We start from the raw sequence: 8967 nt of genomic DNA, 5'->3' as shown, positions 1-8967 counted from the left end.
CTCCTGCCAGACGGAGGGCTTTCCGTGTGAGGCAGGAGCTGTACAAGTCCTGAAGGGAGGGGAGAGAGGTGCCAACAATCTTCTCAGCTGCTCTCACGATGCGCTGGAGGGTCCTGCGGCAGGATGCTGTGCAGGCCCCGTACCACACGGTGAAACAGCTGGTCAGTATGCTCTCGATGGCCCCTCTGTAGAAGGTGGTCATGATGGGGGTGGGGGCTCCAGCTCTTCTCAGCTTGCGGAGAAAGTAGAGACGCTGATTTGCCTTCCTGGCCAGTGACGCTGAGTTGGTGCTCCAGGAGAGGTCCTCTGTGACGTGCACACCCAGGAACTTGGTGCTGCTCACCCTCTCCACAGCAGTTCCGTTGATGAACAGAGGGGTGTGCAGTGTGTGAGTTCTCCTGAAGTCCACAACAATCTCCTTGGTCTTCTCTGTGTTCAGAGAGAGATTGTTGTGTTTGCACCAGGAGGCCAGGCGGCTCACCTCGCTCCTGTAGTGTGACTCATCGTTGTTGCTGATGAGACCCACCACCGTCGTGTCATCCGCAAACTTGACGAAGAGGTTGGAGGTGTGTGCTGGTGTGCAATCGTGGGTCAGCAGAGTGAACAGAAGGGGGCTCAGCACACATCCTTGGGGAGCCCCTGTGTTCAGTGTGGTGATGCTGGATGTGCTGCTGCCAACCCGCACTGCCTGTGGTCTTCCAGTCAGGAAGTCTAACAGCCAGTTGCACAGTGAAGTGCTCAGCCCCAGACTGTCCAGTTTGTGTATGAGCTGTTGGGGGACGATTGTGTTGAATGCTGAGCTGAAGTCAACAAACAGCATTCTGACGTAGGTGTTCTTCTTGTCTAGGTGTGTGAGGGCTGAGTGGAGAACAGTGGAGATGGCATCATCGGTCGAGCGATTTGACCGATAAGCAAACTGGTAGGGGTCCAGGGAGGGGGGGAGCAAAGACTTGATATGATGCATGACTAGTCGTTCGAAGCACTTCATGAGGATGGGGGTGAGTGCAACTGGACGATAGTCATTGAAACAGGATGGCGATGCCTTCTTTGGGACAGGGATGATGGTGGTGGCTTTGAAGCATGTGGGAACCACCTCCTGACTCAGAGAGGTGTTATAAATGTCAGTATAAACCTCTGCAAGTTCCCAGGCACAGTCTCTCAGCACACGGCCAGGAATGTTGTCAGGCCCAGGAGCTTTCCGAGCATTGATCCTGCTGAATGCTCTCCTCACACTGTCTGGGGACAGCATCAGCACCTGGTCACCAGGAGGAAGGATGGATTTCTGGGCGGGTGTGTTGTTGAGTGGCTCGAACCTTGCGAAGAACCCATTCAGGTCGTTCAGCAGAGATGTGTCACTGTCGCAGGTCTGTGGATGTGGTTTATAGCCTGTGATAGACTGGATACCCTGCCACAGGTTCTGTGTGTCTCTGCTGTCACTGAAGTGTTGGGAAAACTTCTTTGAGTACAGCCTCTTAGCTTTCCTGATCCCACGGGACAGGTTGGCCCTGGCTGACCTCAGGCCTGCCTGGTCACCTGTTCTGAAGGCTGCATTTCTAGCCTTCAGGAGCTTGTGGACCTCTCCTGTCAGCCATGGTTTCTGATTCGCTCGAACAGTGACTGTCTTGAGGTCGGTTACATCATCAGTGCACTTGGTGATGTAGGCAGAGACAGTTTCTGTGTACTCCTGAATGTCTGTGGAGTTGTTGTGGGTGGCAGCCTCTCTGAACATATTCCAGTCTGTTGTGCTGAAACAGTCCTGAAGTGCCTCTGAGGAACCCTCTGGCCACACTCGTACCTGCTTAAGAACTGGTTTGGTGACTTTAACCAGTGGTCTGTAAGCTGGCATTAGCAAAATGGTGAGGTGATCAGAGGCTCCCAGGTGGGGGAGGGGGGAGGCTCGGTAGGCTCCTCTGTGTGTAGTAAAGACCTGGTCCAATATGTTGTTTCCCTTGGTTGGAAAGTCTATGTGTTTAAAAAGTCCAGAAAACACACTCTTTGGGTCTGCATGGTTGAAATCTCCAGCCAGAATAAGAATAGCATCTGGGTGCGCTGTCTGCTGTTCACTGATGTACTGGAACAGTTCATTCAGTGCTTCACTCCTCACGCTGTTGTTGGAGGTCGGAGGGATGTAAACAGCAGCGATCAGCACGGCGGAGAAATCTCTCGGTAGATAGAACGGACGGCATTTGATGATCATCAGTTCCACTACCGGTGAGCAGTGTTTACAGACCACAACAACGTTCCGACATCAAGCATCGCTGATGTAAACACAGAGCCCGCCGCCGCGGCTCTTACCTCTGTTAGCTAGCGCGCGGTCCGCCCGATAGCATATTAGCCGCTCCAGCTGAACGGCGTGTTCCGGGACGCTGTTGTTGAGCCAGGTTTCGGTGAAAACATAAACACAACAGTCTCTCACGGTCTTCTGAGTTGACTGAAGTAAGCGGATGTAATCCAGTTTATTGTCCAGAGAGCGTACATTGGCCAAAAGTACGGTGGGGATAGCTGGCTTGTGTGGGCTAGCCGCTAGCCTCGCTCGGATACCCCCGCGCTTACCCCGTTTCTGCCTTCTCGTCTGCCGCCTGTGGCGCTTCCATTGTGGGCGAGCTGCAGCGGTGGGGGTCGGTGGGGGTGCGGGTGTCCGGAGCACGCCGCAGACTCGCAGTTCTTCTCGGAGTAGGCGCGATTTGATTCAGTTCATAAGAAAACTGATTCACACCGCAGCAGTCGGTGTGGCAGGATTCAGATTAACCTAGTGTTCTGAACAAATGAATCGATTCACGTGTGAATTTGACTCGGTTTAGAGCGACACACGCACGCGCAAGCCAGCAGAGCAGCAGCGAGTGTAGAATGGCGACGACTAAAATAACAGATGTCTCTCGTCCGCGACTTGTGGACAAAACGGGTGCGAGGAGTGAAGTGTGGGCAAATTTTGCTTACATCGCTGATGAAGAAGGGAATCCGACCAACACCACAAACCCAGTTTGTAGACGGTGTTATAAGTCTATCCAGTGCAGAGGAGTAGAGCTTAGATTCTCTGCCCGAAACCGACCTGTTCGGGCCGAGATTTCCCTCCACATTCCTCGGGCCGGGTCGGGCTCCAGAAAATAGTCTGAGATGTAGGCATCTGTTTTTAATTATATTTTCATTTTTAAATAAAATAACGAAAACTGAAAGTGAAACTAAACTACTTTATTTATAAGCGCTGTTTTCACTACCGCAGTTGTACAGCGGGGGGGGGGGGGGGGTTGTGCCGATTCTGTCCGCGAAGCGGGAGTTGGATTCAGCAGCGGATTCGGCACAAGCGCGGCGGCACCTCGCGGTCTGCGGTGTTAGTTGTAAGCGCTCGCGCTAGCCGCAAAATACGACAGAAAACACTGAGGGAGCTGCAGAATTATGTATGGGATTAGAATATGAGCACGAGGAGATAAAAGAGAACTTTTACCTGTGAGTAGCTCATCAGAACACGCAAATCTCTCTCACTCTTGCTGTGTCTCTCTCTGTGTGTCTCTCTCTCTGTCTCTCTCTCTCTCTCGCACATGAACGCCTCCGCGTTTGACCTGCAGCACTGTGTTTAGCTGTTCTTAAAAATCATTTTAATTAAATAATAGATCTATGCTTCTATGTTACAGTGTTATTTAACATAATTCTGATCATATTTCGCTTATTCAAACAGCCCGAAAACAGCCAGTTTATGGTTCGGGTCGGGTGGGGCTTGGGCAGAACGTGCACGGGCTCGGGCTGGGTCGGGTCGGATTTTTTGGGCCCGATCTAACCTCTACAGAGGAGGGAACACCAGCAACCTGGCTAAGCATTTAGCAGACAAGCACCCTGATCTCTACAAAGAGCTGAGAAGTCGACAGGTTAGTGGAGTTAGTCAAGATACACTCTGTCTGTAGCTTTACTAAGATTTACTAGCGACTGCCAATAAATCACGTTAACACGGAGAGGAGTGTGCAGGAGTTTTGTTTTGGACCCGTGGTTTTCTCTATTTCTCCATTATCCCATTGGCTGTGAAACATGAACTCAAGATGTTCACGTTTTCGCGTTTCCATCGCAAATCTGTGGTCAGGCACGTAGCCTGCTTGATCGTTACATGGGCTTATTAAAAACGGTAAACGGTTGATTAATAAAACAGAGCAGTGAGTGTTAAAATGAACATAACATTGTAATGTTCTTCGGTCTCTTTATTTTCCTTATTCAGAACTTAACTTCTGCCCGCCCGTCAGGTTCACATAGTCAGGCTACCATTACCTCTGGTTTTAGTTTTAGTTTTTAGGAAGTGTTTAGATAATTATGTTATAGTTAAGGTTATAATAACGAAACTTGTTTTTTGTTCAAATGTTTCATTTTAGAATAAAAACATTTGCACCGATTGTTCAGTGTTCAATCCAGTTCAGTCAAAAATAAACATTTTATGTTCAGATATTTTTATTGTTTTTTTTTTTTCTTCCAAGTATCGTTTTGGTATCGAGAATCGTGATACTACAGTTGGTATCGGTATCGAAGTAAAAATTTTGGTATTGTGACAACCCTAGTCACTATAGTGCTTGAAATGACCCAACACCTAAATAATAGCTGCTCTGTGGTGGTCTCTCCTGTGGGGTAAGGACCAGTGGATAATAGAAAGTGGATAATAAAGTGTGTAGAACTACTAAGTGTCTTATATTATTAGTGAATGGTTTAACACAAGCACATACACACACACACACACACAACCAAATATTCAGAATGTGCATGTGTGTACATATGTTTAATGCAGTATGTAGTTACTGCTGCAGTTGAGGTGGAGGAGGACCTGTATTTTTCTTCGTCTGACGATGCTGGAGTTGACAGCTGAAAGGGTCTGTACATCCAGAAGTTTAAGGGTTAATGAGGGTGTTCTCTCTTTATGTACAGTATCAATACAGTATGTGCAATATGGAGACCAAATTCTCACTACATTACCAGTAGTCTAGGCTATGTGCAATACAAAGATTATTTAAAAAATTAAAGACTTAATGATTTTTTTTCCACACAGAAGGTTTATAAAATGTTATATGGTATAACAGTAATACCATATACTGAGGTTTTAAAACATTTCTTTTAATATAATTTTTTCTCCCCAATTTACACGGGCAATTATCCAACCCACTCATTAGGACTCCCCTTATCACTAGTAATGCCCCAACACACCAGGAGGGTGAAGACTAACACATGCTTCCTCTGATACATGTGAAGTCAGCCACCGCTTCTTTTCGAGCTGCTGCTGATGCAGCATTACTGAGCATCATCACAGTGCGCTCGGAGGAAAGCCAAGCGGCTCGGCTCCGGTACATCAGCTCACAGACGCCCTGTGCTGCAGACATCACCCTAGGAGTGATGTGGGGAGAGAGCGCCATCTACCCACCCGGAGGGAGCAGGGCCAATTTTGCTCCCTCTGACGCCGGCAGCTTGATGGCAAAGCTGCATGAGCCGGGGTTCGAAACCTGCGACCTCCCGCTCATAGCAGCAGCGCTTTAGACCGCTGGACCACTCAGCGCCCAGTTTTAAAACATTTTAACAATTTATCTCCAAATGAGGATGGTGTGTCTGATTTGCCATATTTCTGTCTCATAAATACAGGCCAATATAGCTTATTCATTAATGTCCATTTAAGGTGACCACAGAATGGGGGTGCTCTCTAAAAACCATGGCCTTTATACTGACAGCAGGTGGAGGAAAAAAAACACTGGGCCATCGTAGTTGTAAGTAGTGATAAACCGATAATGTTTTTTAATAGCCAATGCTGATATTTAGAGAGCACATGTGGCTGATGGATGATATATAAATCAGATATTTAGTATTTTTTGCAAATCGAGTTTTTAATTTTATTTCCCCCATTTCTTCATAATGATCTGAAATTACACTATTCAAATAGTACTCTAAACTAATTCCAATGGCTCAACTTTGAATATTTGGGACACCTTTACACCTGAAAAGTGTGCAGTGTTTGAAAAGGAAGAGGCAACAGAATCTTTTTTACAGTTTATTTAAAACAAATTGCCACATTAAAGTACAACAGTATTATCTTACCTCAGACAATTAATGACGTTACAGAATAATACAAGAGAACTTGGCCTGTGGGAAAGTAGTACCTTTCAGTGTCTATGAAAAGTATATCCAGATAGCTGTCATCAGTGATAATAAATAATACAATACAATTGTAAGAAATCATTTCATGTTTAAATTATTACAATGTAAAGTACCTAAATACAGAATTTGCCATTTTCTCATTACAGCAACCACACCTGACACGTGCATTACAATACCCCACACTAACCAAATCAGTTGTCATCTACACACTATTCACACATTTTAGCACCGCAACACATAATAATATTGTTATCATTTACAACTGATTTAGTACCACACCACCACTGGGACCCAGAAAAAGCGGAATCCTGTGAAGGTAAACAGTGGATAAATTAATTAATGGATATTTTGAACTTTTATTTAGAATTTTATTAAATACTCACAAAATCAATAGAAGAGTTTTACACTAGCTAGTATCTGATATTATGAATTTTACGTAGTCCCCACTAATAATTCCTTTAAAACATGCCAGTAGCGTCGTATTTACAAGATCAACACAAAAGGTTACATAAATGCAAACACTGTGTTTATTAGTGGTTGTGCTACAGCAAACTATGTTCTAAAGTTTTAAAATTATAAACAGGAATGTTTTTGAAGGGCAGCTGCTCTCCTTTAGCTGAATTATTGTTAGCCGAGCTGAGCTAAAGTAACTAGTTAGCGTTAGCCAAACTGAGGTAAGGTGGCCAGTTAGAGTTAATGAGCTGAGGTAAAGTCATTGGTTAGCGTTAGCCGAGCTGAGCTAAAGTGGCCGGTTGGGGTTAGTGAGTTGAAATAGGGTGGTTGGTTAGCATTAGCCGAGCAGAGCTAAAGTGGCTGGTTCGCGTTGGGAGATAAGAGTCTGCAAGGTGTGCCTCAAAACACTCCTAAGATAATTCACTCGACTGTGTGCGCAGGTTTGAAACTTTAGCTTTTAAACTTGTGTGATTGAAGCCTTATTAGTGTAACATCACTGTGCTGTGGTGTTAACCTTTTAGCTAATGTTACGAAGACTCCACTCTCTAAGACAAGTTCTTATCATCAGTATTCAGGGCCCAGTTACCCAAAACAATCTTAGCATTAAGAACATCTTAACATGGAGAGAGAGAGAGAGAGAGAGAGAGAGAGAGAGAGAGAGAGCGCTCAGTGTGAAGCTATTTCAACCATTTAAAAATCATGTTAGTGCTAAAATCCCACCTCAGATTAGTTATTTAAAAACTGCTGTACCAAGCTGTATGATACTCTGTGTACCTGTACTAGAGGCTAGCTTAGCAAGTGAGCTACAGAACCCACCAAAAAACTAAATAAACTAATTCATGCATTTTGTCTGTTGCTCTATTATACTCATCTAAACAGTTAACTCTTAGTGTTTCAGTCAGATTGAGTGTGTCCTGTGGTGAACAGAACGAGAGCAATGCTAGGTGGAAGTGAAGTCCTCTGATTAGCTGTGCTAAACATTTTTATTGTCAGACTGATGGTTGAACATTTACTCAGAGGTGGAAAAAGTACAGAAAAATTTTAATTAAGTGAAAGTACCTTTACTTTGCTTAAATTCTACTCAAATAAAAGTAAAAGTACCCATCTAAAAATCTACTGGAGTAAAAGTAAATAAGAACTCAATTTAAAATGTACTTTGAGTAAACGTTACATAGTTACTTTTATTTATTTGATGTAAAAAAGTACAACAAATCGTAAATCAATTTGTTTTAAATTGACCTATTATTCCACATAATAATTTGGATCTTTCAGGCAGTATTTGTTCAGACCCCCATAAAACATTTTCAAGAACAAGTGGCAACAAGGTTTCTATCATCCATTTTTTTTCTTTACTGTTAAAAAGTTATGGTTATATATGTGACTATAAACCGTGTTTTTATAGTTTTACAGTTCATTGTTATATTTTAACTTCCCATTGCTATGCTTTAACTGCTATTTACATGTTTTTTTTAACATTTAAGCAGATTGTTTAATGATAAAAATACTTACCACCACATGCTTTCGCAGGTTTGATGTGGAAGTTTTGAAAGCTGACAGCTCTGTCGGGCGGGGCACATTTTGTACTGCATGAGGACGTTAGTGCCTTGTTATTCCACGTGTTAGCATCTGTGCCCCGGCACATCCGTGCCAATTATTATTATTGTAATTCAGACAGTTGTTTTTTTATTCCCAGCATTTTATTTTTTACTCAGTAATGGGGAGTTTTCCAATGTAGCAAAGTAAATTACTTGTGTCAAAATGTACTTGAGTAAAAGTAAAATTACCTATTTTAAAAACTACTTTAAAAATGACAAATTACGCATAAAATCTACTCAATTACAGCAACTTGAGTAAATGTAATTCGTTACTTTCCACCTCTGCATTTACAGTAGGACTGACTGAAATGTTTGTAGTGTTCACTACACACCAAAATAAACTTTGTACATGTTTATTGTGGCAGTTTAAAATTAACCCAGAAATGAATGGTTTTGTAGCCACGTAAACACAGGTCTTGCACTGTTTACGCGAATCACTTCTCCCAGTAACATTGTACACTGCCGTAATGTTTTGACACGGTAGTGTGATAGTGTGATAAAAGTGAATATCGCCCAATGCGGCGGTAGCAACATTTTCAGTCTGGGACTACTGTGGATACCACAAAAATATGTGGGGTAGCTAGTTATTTTCTGTCTGGTAATCTTCAATTTTAGGATTACTAGCAATGAACTGCATCTGCTCCAAGCACATCAGAGCAGTCAGCATCCCAACTGTGCACAAAACCTTGTTAAGTAAACATACACCTAATTATCTGTCTTTTCTGAGGATTATTGCATGATTATTGCATTATCTACTTCTTGCAATAAACAGCACAATTATTTTGCTTAACTTCAGCTCTGTGTGTTT

The sequence above is a fragment of the Astyanax mexicanus genome, chromosome 5, assembly GCF_023375975.1.
Source record: "Astyanax mexicanus isolate ESR-SI-001 chromosome 5, AstMex3_surface, whole genome shotgun sequence".
In the NCBI taxonomy this organism is placed as follows: domain Eukaryota; kingdom Metazoa; phylum Chordata; class Actinopteri; order Characiformes; family Acestrorhamphidae; genus Astyanax; species Astyanax mexicanus.
The sequence above is the reverse complement of the archived record's forward strand: the minus strand, read 5'-3'. Positions refer to the sequence as shown.